At 49.1% G+C, this 14,132-nt stretch overlaps 1 protein-coding gene across 5 annotated transcripts in view; it reads right to left on the bottom strand.

Moving 5' to 3' along the window:
* Positions 1-14,132, bottom strand: part of LOC142844247 (DNA (cytosine-5)-methyltransferase 3B) — a 51,816-nt gene that overhangs the window by 29,436 nt on the left and 8,248 nt on the right. For 4 of the 5 annotated variants that reach the window (XR_012909727.1, XM_075962573.1, XM_075962575.1 and 1 more), the window contains exon 1: positions 7,031-7,463. The gene's annotated coding sequence lies outside the window, so the exon portion shown is untranslated. Of the gene's footprint in view, positions 1-7,030; positions 7,464-12,001; positions 12,134-14,132 lie in introns of those variants that run through there. The other variant, XM_075962574.1, reaches the window with a different exon arrangement.

Below are 14,132 nucleotides of genomic sequence, written 5' to 3'. Positions count from 1 at the left end.
GTCACCCCCAGACAAACAGCAGATATGCTACCTTTTACAGGAAGATACACTGTAGCTCAGAGGAAGCAGCATCTAGTCAGGTTCACACAGCTGCAAGAGCCAGAGACTTAGTCCACTATAGTTCTTACCAGGCCTGGGAACATGGCAGAGGTATAATTAAAGTTTGTGGGGCTAGAGAGGGCTCAGAGACTAAGTTAGCATTTGGTGCTCTTCCACTGGACGCCCTCTTCTGGCCTCTGAGGATAATGCAAGTATGTGGTGCAAACACATGCAAGCAAAACAACCATAACCATAAAAAGTAAATCTTGACCAAAATAATAATAATAATAATTGCAGAGGGCCAGAGAGAGAGCTGGGTCATGACAGCCACCAAGCCTGACAATAGAAGTCCAATCCCCAGAACACAGGTACATGAGCATGTGTGTACTTAAACACTGTTTTCGTTGAGGGTTTATTTTGTTTTCATTTAGGTTGTGAACACTGGTACTCCCTACATAGATCAGGCTGGCCTTGAACTCAGACCCACCTCCCTGCCTGTGTCTTGAGTGCTAGAATCAAAGGTGTGTACCATCATGCAGAAAAAGACACCCTGTACCCAACAGTCATGCTACTCTGCCGGTGCAGAAGCACCAGAGCTTGTCTTAGGATGAAATTCTGCCAAGTTCCAAGAACCACATCAGGTTGTCTGCATGTCCACCTCACATACCAGGATGTGTAGTTTGAGTAGATGATTTAAAAAAAAATCAAGCCAGGCACTGGTGATGCACACCTTTAATCCCAGCACTCAGGAGGCAGAGGCAGGTGGATCTGTGAGTTCGAGGCCAGCCTGGTCTACAAAACCCTGAGAGAAAGAAAGAAAGAAAGAAAGAAAGAAAGAAAGAAAGAAAGAAAGAAAGAAAGAAAGAAAATCTAGCCCAGGATATGGCTTTCTCATCCTGCCACACACCTGCCTTTGATATCAAATGTCCTTGAAGCCAGGCATGGTAGTGAATGACTAAAATATCAGCACTTGGGATGAGAGGATTGGGGGTCCAAGGCCACCTGGGCAGTGCAGTCCGATCCTATCTCGAAAATAATTTGTATCCCAGCATTCAGTTGGTGGCTCACAAATGCTTAAGTCCAGTTCCATTAGGTCTACTGCCCTCTTCTGGCTCCCATGTGCACTACATACATGCGGTACACAAAAACAAAATAGGATTTTAAAAACAGGGGTTGGGGGAGAAAGGGCTCAGTGTTTGGGAGCGTGTACTGAGGGGCAGCAGAGGGCAGCTCCTGCCAGAAGGGGCCGTGTTAAAGTAGAAAAACCTGCGCATCACAACCATGCTATTCTTATCATAGGCATTAGCCATACTCCCGCCGCTTTCCAGGGCTGAGGGTGTAGTTCAGTTCTTGCCTAGCAGGCATGAAGGAGCTCAATCCCAGGCACCAGTGGCACACCCAAAATCTACTTGGGAAACACTTCAGAATTCTCACTGCATGAGAATCAGAAGCTCAAAGCAATCCTCACCTACAAAAAGAATGACATCGGTCTGGACAATGTGAGATCCTATCTCTAAAACATAAAAATAAGAAACAGTAAAAAAGCATAAATGGTGAGACTAGAGAGATGGCTCAGCAGGTAAAAGTAATGACACCTCTTCCAAAGGTCCAGAGTTCAATTCCCAGTAACCCCCATGGTGGCTCTCAACCATCTCTCGTGGGATCTCACGTCCTCTTCTGCATAAAGGTGTACATGTAGGTAGAACACTTCTATACATAAAAAAAAAAATATTTTTTAAAGAAAGCATAAAAGGCATAAGCCTGTAATTCCAGCACGTGGAGGCAAGAGGACCATTGGTTCAAAGCATCCCAGCCTCAAGCTCAGCCCGAATACTTGAGACCCTGTCTTGATAACATTAAATGTATGTGCACTATGTGAATGGCAAGTGCCAGAAGCAGGGGTCGGGTCCTCTGGAACTGGAGTTCCATATGGTTGGGAGCCATCCTGTGGGGGAATGAATGCAGGGGCTCTCTCTATAAGAGCCAAGTGTCCTTAGCCACTGAGCCCTCTCCTGCATCAGAAGCCACCTTTTGAGGACTGCCCCATTACCTGGGTGAGGTTCAGATTTGTCCACCTCAGAGCCCTGAAGCAAGTCAGCAGGAAAGGTGTTACTGGTACCAACCTACACTGGAGTGTCTTGATCCAACACAACCTGTCAGCGCCTTATTGGATGAAGTCAGGTTGAGGCAGGGGCACTAGAAAGACATTTCCAATGGAATTCCAATGCATAACCCACTCCAAGCTAATGAGACCATCCCTGTTGGTGGTGCCGTTGAATGTAACCCTGGTTGACCTGGAACTCACTATGTAGTACAGGCTACCCTAGAACTCTTGTCAATCTTGTCTTAGCCTCCTGGAATGTTGAGTTTAGAGGCACCAGATTCTATCCATTAACACACTGTGAGGGAAACAATTCTGTGACCAATTCTGCACACAACCAAAGAAATAGATGAGCCTGCTGGGCGGTGGGGGCACATGCCTTTAATCCCAGCACTTGGGAGGCAGAGGCACATGAATCTCTTGAGTTCGAGGCCAGCCTGGCCTACACCATGAGTTCCAGGACAGTCTACAAAGCTACACAGAGAAATCCTGCCTCAAAAAGCCAAAAAGAGAAGGAGGGAGAGGAAAATAGATGAGCCTTCCTACTTACTCATCAAACAAGGCAGGAAAAAGGCGGGGCCAACAGGTTTTTCCTAATTGACTTTTCGTTACAGTTAGGACACAGCTTTTCTTCCGTGCTGCCCCGTATCACCAATGTCAGTGTGAAGCTGCTGAGACTAGACCACCCACCCATCTTCTCCATGAAAGAGGGACCTATACCAGGCAAGCTAGATGATTCTATTCCGACTGGCTAAGGCTGATGGACTTATCCCAAAGAAGTTTTGACCAGAAGAGATCAGGGAATATTTGTCATAAATAATAGTGAGAGAGTAGCCAGGCAGTGGTGGCTCACGCCTTTAATAGCAGAGCTCAGGAGACAGAGGCAGGCCAGCCTGGTCTACAGAACAAGTTCCAGGACAGACAGAATTGTTACACAGAGAAACCCTGTTTCAAAAAAGCAAAAACAAAAACAACAAAAGACACAAGAAACTAAACAAACCAAGTCCAGGAGAGAGAAAAAAACACCATTTTAGAAACTCTACTCCCAAATCTCAAGCAAAGCACTGCCCAAAGAAAGTTCATTTGTTGAGCCAGCAGTTAGGTCTTCTTTGAGGGGTGTTGCCAAACCTGACCAGGGCCTCAGAAAGCCTCGTGTACCCTACAGAAGAGCTCCTAGGTCCCATTAACCAATAAGTCCCATAAACAACTGATCCCACTCAGACTGAGATAAAAGTTTCAACATCAAATGTTGAGCTGAGCCGGGTGGGTGGTGGTGCACACCTTTAATCCCAGGCAGGGGCAGGTAGATCTCTGTGAGTCCCAGGCCAGCCTGGTCTACAGAGAAAATTCCAGGACAGCCAGGGCTACACAGAGAGTTAGTCTCAAAAAAAGATAGATAAAACTAAGCTAAAACATGTTGTTCTGTGTATATACACAGCACAACACATTAAACCCAGGGGCCCCGTACTGGCTGGGAACTACATCCTCTACATTTGACTCCTCAGAGTCTTTCCTACTGTTTACTCAAGGGAACTTCATCATCTCCAGCTCCCATAAAGCAAACTCTATAGACAGAGCCAGGTGGTGGTCGTGCACACCTTTAATCCCAGCACTTGGGAGGCAGAGGCAGGCGGATCCCTGTGAGTTTGAGGCCAGCCTGGTCTACAAGAGCTAGTTCCAGGACAGGCTCCAAAGCTAGAGAAACCCTGTCTTAATAAATAAATAAATAAATAAATAAATAAATAAATAAATAAATAGCAGAGCAAGGGAGCTCAGGGCACCTCCTTCTTTGTAGAATGTCGACCCTGGGCCCTGCTCATGTTGCCTCATATTACCACCCTACAATGGATTTTAATTCAACTTGGGCTTTCCTCAACATAGAGAATGAGCAATTGGTCCACTAACCTAAAAATATGGGCAAAGGTACAAGCATATCCACTTCTCAGCTGGGAGGGTGCTTCAGAAAACTAACTCGACACAGCAACAAGAATGCATGTCCCCAGCCAGAGGCAGACCTCCAAACACCTGCCCTGTGTGGCCCTGCTATCCTTCCGCAGGGCAGTGGTCCTGAGATGGTGACAGGCGTTAAAGTGCAAATGTCCCCTACTAAGAGCTAGTCACAACCAGGGAGGTGACTAGATCTCCCAGAGCCCCATCAACTATAAAGGGGCCCCCCATGGGATTCACAAAGTCCCACTTGCAAAAGACGTGACAAACAGACCTGCTCTAAATTACAAGTATTGAGGGAGGCAATGGATGGAGGTTAGGGAGGAGAGGAAAGAAGAAGGTCAGGCAAGCCCATCCTGGTAAGTATACACCTGAGGCCAGGCCTGGTGACACATGCCAGCACTTGGGGGCAAGGAAGCAACGCTGTGTTTGAAACAGATTATGTAACAAAAAAAGGCCTATTATTTCTTAAGGGAAAAAAAAATCCACTAGGTCTGAGATTGCCCCCTGTACCATAGTAAAGTACCCGGGGAAACTTCAAATTTAGCAAGGGCTATCTCAGAAATGCTTATCCAAACTGACATGGAAGTTGGTCTGGGACAAAGAAATGCCAGGGGACATTTCCCTGGATGGAGTGTTTGTCCAAATGTCCACTGAAATCGGGTGCCTCGGGCTGCCATAATGAGGGGTGACAGGCGTCTCCAGGTCACAGGCACCACATGGCTGGAGGAAGGGCAGGCAGAGAAGCAGCCTCCCCAGCCCCACCTCCCTTCCTCCTCCCTCAGCCCCCTGCAGCTCCCAGATCCTCTTCTCCCCTCCCCCAACCTTTGTAGGGGTAAGGGTTTTGCCTATGGCTTTAAAGAGGATGTGGCTGGCCTCAGCAGCCCCTTTGTCTTGGCTCTCTCCACCCCGACAGGAAAGGTGAAGGATTTTGCTTAGCTTTACAACTACACCTTCAGTTAGTCTCATGCTTGGAGGGGGAAGGAGCAAAAAGTAGCCCCAACCATAAAAACACAGCCCTTTTCCAAAGGGAACAAAGGGGGCTGGTGATGGAGAAGGCTCTGCAGGTAAAGGTACCTTGCAGCCAAGGCTGGCGACCTAAGCTCACTCTCCAGATCCACATGGTGGAGTGTACTACTTCGAGTTTTCCTGACCTCCACAATGGAGCCACATTCGTGTACACACATATAAAATAAAGTATAATTTTTTAAAGGAAACAAAGACAGCCCTTCCTGCCAACTCCCCAGTCACAGACAATGATGGTTTAGAAATGCTTCCATAACTAGGAATGAAACAGTACCTCAGGAAGGCAGGAAAAGGAGGGGCTGGCAAAGGTGACTCTCCATTCCGCTCTCAGCACAGGCTACCTCGACAGTCACGTGCTGGGGCCTACTCTAGGTGCCACTGAGTGCTCCACCTTAAAGATGGAAGGTTTTAGAGCTAAACCCAGCGTCATCCCTGATCCTTGTGAAGACTGTTCCTATTGCACGGATGTAACAACTAAGACACTGGGCTAGAACTCTAATTGCTTTGCAATAATACCATCTAAGCACAAATCCAAAGCTACGCTTGCCTGAGAAGGTCAGCCCGTGCTGGGAGGTAATAAGGCCAACTACATAAACACAAATGCTTGCTGCATTACCAACCCTACAATAGTTTTACCTTGAAGGTGGGAGATGCAACCCAGTAGTAGATGGCTTGCCTGAAATAAGACCCTGGATTAGGTCCCAAAGCACCTTTTTTGAGGGGAGGAGGGGGCAGATAAGATTCCCAAATAGGGAAAGGCTAAGTATATACCTGAGGTTTCCAAAGGTCAGCACACAAGCCTTAACAGGCCTAGCGAACACAGGGTCAGTGTCGTCAGTCCGCCAAAACCCACAACATCCACAAGTCAGGAAGCACTCACGCTACTGGGCCCTTAATTCCTTTGCATTCACACGCCTCAGACTGCAAAGCGGGAATCACGGACTCCGTGCCGCAAGCCTCAAGGATGTAGGGGGTTGCAGGCTGGAGGCAGAGGCATGTGGAGACCACAGGACTGCAGCCACAGGTGGTTAGAGCAAGACACGCTGCGCCTTTGGGCAGTCCATCCCTGTGACCGCAGGACTCCGTTTTCCCGGTTGAACCTTCTAGCCTGGAAGAACTCCACAGGCATCCTTAAGCAATCCCTGAAGTAAGTACAGACGCTCGCATGCTAGTAAGTGAAGGCAGAGGTTTCTTTTGTTTTATTTTGGTTTTGATTTGTTTAATTAAGGTCTCGGTGTAGGGATTGGGAAATGGGGCCACCTCACCCCGGAAGAAAGTTAAGAATGGAAAGTGAGCCCCTAGGGCAGCCGGCGTAGTGAGGCACCGCCCCCAGCTCCTCCCTGGCCAGGTGTGCTCAGGCGGCCCCTCCCAGCCGCCGGCTGCACCTCAACTCAGGTGGCTCCGCTCCGGAGGACCCCGGGGACAACGCCCATCTCGCATCTCCACTGGCCGGTAGGTACCCAGAGCACCATCCCAAACTGGGGGTGTCCGTCACGCGAAGTTCCAAGTCAGAAGGGATCCACATTCACCGCTACCTTGACGAGACAGCTTCTTCCTCTATATCCGAACCATCCCTCCCCGAGGAGGCTGCGGGTGAGCCGGGGCCAGGTAAGGACACTGGGTCCCGGGGACAGCCACCCGTCGAGCCCTATTCCGCTCCCAAGTGCCCTCAACTCGAGATTCCAGAGAAGCAACACATCTCCTTCGCTGAACTATTTATAAAGAATGGGGTGCAGTGGAGGCGTCGCTTCCTCTGCCCCCATGCCTGGTACCCGTGTCCCCGTACCGCTAACCACCACGCGCCCCGTTCCCTCCGGTTCCCCGCAAACCTGCAGGCGCCTCTAGGGGACCTGTCGGCCCGGCACCCACCCAACCCCAGACTCCAGCTTCCGGTCCCCTGGAGCGCTGGTCGCTCACCTGCCGCGAGGCTTGCTGTGGCAAGGCGCCGTGGTCCCGCCGCGGGTCGTGGCCGGCGGACGGCGCGGGGTGCCCGGCTCGCGAATCTCCGGCGCCGATCGCCGCGCTACGTTTACTTGGGCCGCTTAACCCCCGCGCTGCCGGCCGGGAGCGGCCGTGCGCTCGCCCGCGCGCCAGTGGGCCGCCCGGGTTGGTTCGGGGCGTAGAGGCGGGAGAGTCCACGCGGGCTGCAGCTGCGAGGCGAGGGGAGGCGGTGAGGACGCTGAGGGCCAGGCGAGCACGGGAGTGGGTGGGGAGGGGGCGGCGCCGCTGCCCTTGTAGCCCGGGCCCGGCCCTCGCCCCGCCCCCGCTCGGGGGCGCCCCCACTGCAGCCACTCACCGGCCGGCCGGGCCAAGGGGACGGACGAGGGAGATTTGAAATCCCTCCCGAACCTCCTAGCCCTGCCTCCTCGGGCGCCGCCCCTGGGCCCCCTATGTCTGGAGGGTCACCCTCGGGAATGATCCGATCACAGGGACTCCACCTGAGATTCCCTTGGGCTGTCCCCCACGCCCGAGCGGATGCACACACGCACATGCAAGCACACACTGGCAGCTCTGGATGCCCGACCCAGAGAGGGAAGAGCTGCCGCTGGAGTCACACAGCAACCCTGCATCCGCTTTTCCACCATCCCATCGCTGCAAGGCTGGCCAGGGCGCTGCTGTGGCCTTGCAGGTCACCAGCTGGGGACCCCGTTACTGCTTCCTGCCTTCACCCAGCTTCGCCTTTGTCAGCCATTTTGAAGGGAAAGGAGGCCCTTCGAGGAAGAAACAAGCATTCGTGTTCCCCCGACTACCTGGATTCTCGTGCCAACTGGGGAGAAGTACTATTCCGCAGCTTAGAGCTGCCTCGGCCATAAGTCCCATTGGGAAAACATTAATATTTATAATAGGCACCTGACGTTTATATTTCTTTATTTTCTTTCTTGCCTGCTTGTTGTCTGTCCCCATACTTTAGATGGTAAACACCAAAGTAGATACTAAATAAATATATGTTAAATGAATGCGCAGAACGAACGATTGCAATGACGAACTACAAGGCCAAGCACGTGCTGGCTCCACTTGGCCTTCACAAATCTCCTACTCTGTTGGCTCCCTGACTTCACTCCAACATGTTCTCCGTTTTACTGTTCCTCAGATGCACCAAACAGTTTTCTTAAGGTGAATGAGTGCTTTGGTGTCTCTTTCCTCCTTAGACTCTGTTTCCTTATGTCTGTCACAGGAGGAAGCTTTTCATTACTACACAGGACAATCTTTCCTTCGAGGCTTCTTGTGTTCCCATAACACTTAAGCCTCTCTAAGATTGTCTTGTATATTCTTGTCTGCATTTCCCTCGCAGGGGGGCAGGGGACCTCACTCTAGGAAGATGGAAGCCACAGCTCTCTGTCTCTACAGCCCACAGGGGGCCTAGCATCAAAAGGAGCTAACTCAACACAAGTTTGCTGAATGAATGAATCTCCACAGGTTTCCTGCCTCGGGGGCTCCAGCTTGAGTTAAACACAGCTTTCCCCAGCACTTCTGCCTGGCCAAAGAGTAATTGAGCAAGTGGGGACTACTTTGGGAACTTGAGGTTTCAACATTCTCTGGGTCTTATTCCACTTAAAAAAGAATAGAAAGGCCAAGAGACAGAAGAAGAGAAAGACTTAAACAGAGCCCAGTGGAGGCCAGACCTCATGGGGAGGGCCAGCAGGAACTTCTTGGCACTGGGACAAACAGCTCTAAAGTGTAACCCACAAGTTAGTGCAGAAAGAGAATGCCTTAAGCATCCAAATTAGCAGGTGGTCTTGGTCTTGGTCTTGTAATTTGGAATGGACCATAAGTATCCAGAGAATAGCAGGACCTGGTCGATCCTGCCTGGAATCCCAGCGCTTGGGAGTTGCCTCATTCAAGGCCATCCTCAGCTACACAGCAAGTTCCAGACCAGACTGGCCTGTATGAGTGTATGAGACCTTGTCTAAATCCCTCTCTCCCCATCCCAGGAAAAAAAAAAAAGTCAGGAGAACGGGAGTAAGAAAACTACCTTCAGGGCTGGACAGATGGCTAGGTGGTTAAGAATGCTGGCTGATCTTCCAGAGGACAGGGGTTCAATACCAAGCACCCATATGCAGCTCACAACACAGTTCTAGGGGACCCAACACCCTCTTCTGCCTTTCACAAACATACATGAAAGCAAACACCATACACACAAAATAATAATCATATTTTAAAAGAAAGAATACTAGGGAAGCATGATGGCGCATACCGTTAAGCCCAGCACTTCTGAGGTAGAGACAGCAGGATCTCTGTCAGTTGGAAGCTGGCCAGGCTGGTCTCCATTGCAAGTTCCAGGTCAGTTAAGGTTATCTAGTGAGATCTTGTTGGAAGAAAGAAACTAATCCCAATAGTCGGGCAGTGGTGGTGCACGCCTTTAATCCCAGCACTCGGGAGGCAGAGGCAGGTGGATCTCTGTGAGTTCGAGACCAGCCTGGTCTACAAGAGCTAGTTCCAGGACAGGCTCCAAAACCACAGAGAAACCCTGTCTCAAAAAACAAACAAACCAAAAAGAGAGAGGCAAAGGCAGGCGGATCTCTGTGAGTTCGAGACCAGCCTGGTCTACAAGAGCTAGTTCCAGGACAGGATCCAAAACCACAGAAAAACCCTGTCTCGAAAAAGCAAAAAAAAAAAAAAAAAAAGAAAGAAAGAAAGAAAGAAAGAAAGAAAAAAAGAAAAAACAAACAAACAAACAAACAAACTAATCCCAAGAGAGCACAAAGCTTCACAGTTTGAAAACTCATTAGTCATATTGGTGGACTCCCTTGAGCTACAAGACCCCCCCAGTAAAGACAGAGCAAGGAGCATCAGCCAGAGTTTGGAGCAGTGAAGAGAAGCTCAGAAGAGGGAGGCATTTGTATAACACCACCTTGACTGCACACCTGTGTCCGTCAGCGGTGTTTATTGTAAGATATAGCTGGTCATAATCATCACAACATGCTGCTAATCGCTGTGTCCTAAGGAGACTAGGGTTGGGTGTGTAGCTCTGTGGCAGAGGCCTGGCTCGCCTACCATGTGCAAGGGCCAGGGGCTCCATCCTCAGCACTGTATGCAGCATGCACATGCCTGCACACAGAGATCTATGATTAAAGCCCATTTGTTTTACATTCAAGAGACAAAAAGAAACTGGGGTTGGTGGCACACGCTTTCAACTCTAGCTCTTGGGAGGTGGATGTGGTAGGATTGCTAGGCATCTGACACAGGCTGGACTACATGGAGAATTGCAGGATAAGCCTGGACCATATAGAGAGATGCCTCCCCCTTTCCTTCAACAAAGAAGGAAGAAAGAAAACACATCGACTAAAGGATGTCCTTGCTCTTAACACGCAGGAAATACCTAAGACTATAATGCCACCTGCTCACTCTCTTATACAGAAAACAAATGCATTATTTGCAGGAGGCAGATTTGAAAGCAAACCAGGCGAAATATAAACAAGTGGGCAATCTGCTTTTAAAACTTTGTATATTCCTTGTACTTGTCTTATAATGTCGAAAATTTTGTGTTTCATTTATTTATCTGGCATGGCGGCTGGAGGTCAGAGGACAGTTTTTCAGGGCTCTCTCCTTTTCCACTATGTGGGTTCTGGGGCTTGAACTCGGCTCTTCAGGCTTGACAACAAGCGGCGCCTTTACCCCCTGAGCCATCTCACCAGCCCTCTTAAATTAAACTGGTATTCAAGAGCCAGGTGTGGTACAGCTTTTTAATCCCAGCACTTGGGAAGCAGAGGCAGGTAAATCTCTGTGTGTTCAAGGCTAGCCTAGTCTACGTCAGGAATATCAGGCCAGCCAAGGCTATATATAGTCAGACCCTGTTTCAAAGATCAAACAAAGAAAATTTGCCCTATTCAGAGGTATTATAGAAATTAAGTTGTAACATAAAATAGACACTAAAACTAGACCTGGTAGTTTATAATTCCAGCACTTGGGAGGTAGAGTAGCAAAGCTGAGAAATTTAAGTTCTCCCACATAGTGAAGCTGTCCTGGTCTATAAGAGACCCTGCCTCAAAAAAAGCAAACAAGGGCTGAAGAGATGACTCCAACATTAAGAACACAGGATGTCCTGCCAGAGAATCCAGGCTAGGTCCCAGCACTTAGAGCATTTGTAACTCCAGTTCCAGAGTATCTGATACCTTCTTCTGACCTCCTCGGACATCGAGCACATGTGGTAAAACATTCATGCATATAAAATAAAAATAAAGCTTAAATCCCACCAAACAAACAAAAATATGATCATCAGGGAAAGGCTCTGGCCACCAAGCCTGAGGATCTGAGTGTAAATCCCTGGGACCCACACACGGTGGAAGGTACAAACCACTTCCAGCAAACTGTCCTCTGATCTCCACACCTATGCTGTGTCACACACACCCACACATGCACAAAATAAATAAACAAATGTGGTTTGGATTTTTTTCTTTTACATTAAAGCTAGGTGTCACATATCTGTTGTCCCAGCAATCAGAAGGTAGAAGCAAAAGGATCTGTAGGGTTTCTAAGGCAGCAGAGTCTTGTCTCGAGCAACAGCAAAAACAAATCCCAGGTGTGGTGGAGCCCACCTGTCATCGGAACACTTAGGAGACAGGAGACGGAAGCAGCAGGATCTCCATGAGCTCCAAGTCAGGCCAACCACAGAACAAGACTCTACCAAAGAGGAAGCAAAGCAATAACCTCCCTTTCCTCCTTAGCCAGGTGTAGTCTCCCTGGGCCCCAAATCCAAGGTCTTAAGTTGTCCAAGAGGACCAAGGATAGCCTGGGCTACCTGAGACGGTCTACAAAGAAAGCAACCTGCAGATGTACACATCTTACTAATCCTTCTGCTCATGAACGAACACGGATGGACTTCCGCTCATGCCGAGGATTGATATTTGTGTTCCATCCCACTGTCTTAGAGCAGTAATGGGTACTTACTTATTTGCTTGTTTGTTTGTGGTTTTTTCTGGACAGGGTTTCTCTTTGTAGCCTTGGCTGTCGTGAAACTCATTCTGTAGACGAGGCTGGCCTTGAATTCACAGAAAGCTGTGTGACTCTGCCTCCCAAGTGCTGGAATAAAAGACTTTCGTCACCACACTCAGTTTATTAATTAATTAATTAACTAAGCAGTACTGGGAAGTAAACTCGGCACTTTACACATGCTAGGCAAGCGCTCTACTGCTGAGTCACAACCCCAGCCTGCCTGTGAAGCCTTTGACAGAGTACCGAATACACATCCTGGGGTTCACTATGGATGGGGTATTTTAATGAATACCCAACACTAGATTCTATATTCCTCAATCATCTTTAAAGCAGAGGTAATAATTTTAGCTACTCAACGTTTATTGGAGAATTATGTTATTAAATACAGAGAAGGCATCTCACACAGTGCCTGGCCATTGGAAACTCATTAAAGTGTTGTTATATAAAACCATAGTGTCATGTGCAATAAGAACAGACATAATGCCCCATGCCTGTCATTCTAGCACTCCTGACAGAGACAAAAGAATCAAAAATCCAAGGTTGGCTGGGGCTGAAGAGATGGCTTAGTGGTTAACAGCACTGGCTGTTCTCCCAGAGGACCTGGGCTCGCTTCCCAGCACCCACATGGCAGCTCACAACTGTCTGTAACTTCATGCACCTAAAATAAAGTTAAATAAATTAAAAAAAAAATCCAAGGTTGGCAACAGATAATAGTGACACATGCCTTGAATCCCAATACTCAGGAGACAGAGGCAGGTGGCATCTATGAGTTCAAGGCCAGCCTAATCCAAAGGACATTGACTAGTGGGTGGGAGGGCTACACTGAGAAACCCTGTCTCAAAAGAGGGGGGGGGGGAGGGAGAGAGGGAGGGAAGGAGGGAGGGAATAGAAATTCAAGGTTGGGCTGTTAACACGGCTCACCAGTTAAAAGCACTCTCATCTCTTCAGAGAGGACCATGGTTCAGAGTCCCAGCACCCATGGTCAGGCAGCTCACACAGGCTTGTAACTGCAGTTACCATGGATGTGGTGCACAGACACTCATGCAGACACAGGAGTAAAAGGAAATTAATGAAAACAAATTCAAGGTCATGCTCAGCTATGGGAGATGGAGGGCAGCGTGAGATACCTGAGACTTTGTTTCAAAATGGGGTGGGGAGTTGGCTCAGCAGGTAAAGGGGCTTGCCAGCAAACCTGAGGACGAGAGTTCAACTCCTGGGAATCACATGGTAGAAAGCGTGACTCTAGGAAATTGCCCTCTGATCCCCACACAAGCTGTGGCAGGAGAACATGCATGTGTGAGGACACACCCGTGTAGGCCCACATCCACGCACAAATAAATAACAAAATTAAAGAGAACTTTAATGGAAATGTTGTTCTGCTCAGCTGAGCATCCTCCCAGCTCTTTCTATCCCTGTCCCCTGAGCACCTGGCTCCCAAGGCTAGCCCACTTTCACGCAAGGTCCTCATTCATACTGCCTCAAATATGAAGAACCCTGTTTTACAGTGGAGGCGACTAAGGCTCAAAAAGGGAGAAGGTTTGCCTGAAAAGTCACAGCTGGGTTGAGCTGGTGGCAGAGCTGGAACAAAACAGCCAGCTTGATCCTCTACCTCCCTGTGATTCCCCCACCCCCTTGTGTACCAAGCTGAGGAGTTAGACCCCCATCCCAACCAATTGGAATGATAATGGGAGTGACAGCGGGGGTTCTCCCAGTCCTTGTGGGGGAAGCACCCCATTGTAAAGTACCCAGGCTTCTTGCTGTGTCATTAGAGGCCACCTTCACTTGCTGAGCATGCTCCTTGCTTTTCATTTTCCACAGGAAAACACACGCCTGTTGCTCTGATCCCGATGGGCCACTGATCAGACGGGTGTTCATCAGTTTGTTGTTGGTGTGATGCTGGGAGCTGGAACCCAGGGCCTCACACTTCCTAAGCTAACATTCTGGCCCCCTGATGGGATTTGAAGTCATCCACACTTTTCCCTGACCAAGAGCAGTCACCACTGCTATCCCAAATTATGCACTCAGTTAACACCTGTCCCCTAAATCTCTCCGTCACCACCTCCCCACAATGCACTGATCCACCGCC

Source organism: Microtus pennsylvanicus, chromosome 2, assembly GCF_037038515.1.
Source record: "Microtus pennsylvanicus isolate mMicPen1 chromosome 2, mMicPen1.hap1, whole genome shotgun sequence".
Taxonomy (NCBI): Eukaryota; Metazoa; Chordata; class Mammalia; order Rodentia; family Cricetidae; genus Microtus; species Microtus pennsylvanicus.
Note: the sequence above shows the minus strand (reverse complement) of the source record. Positions and strands in the feature narration are given on the sequence as shown.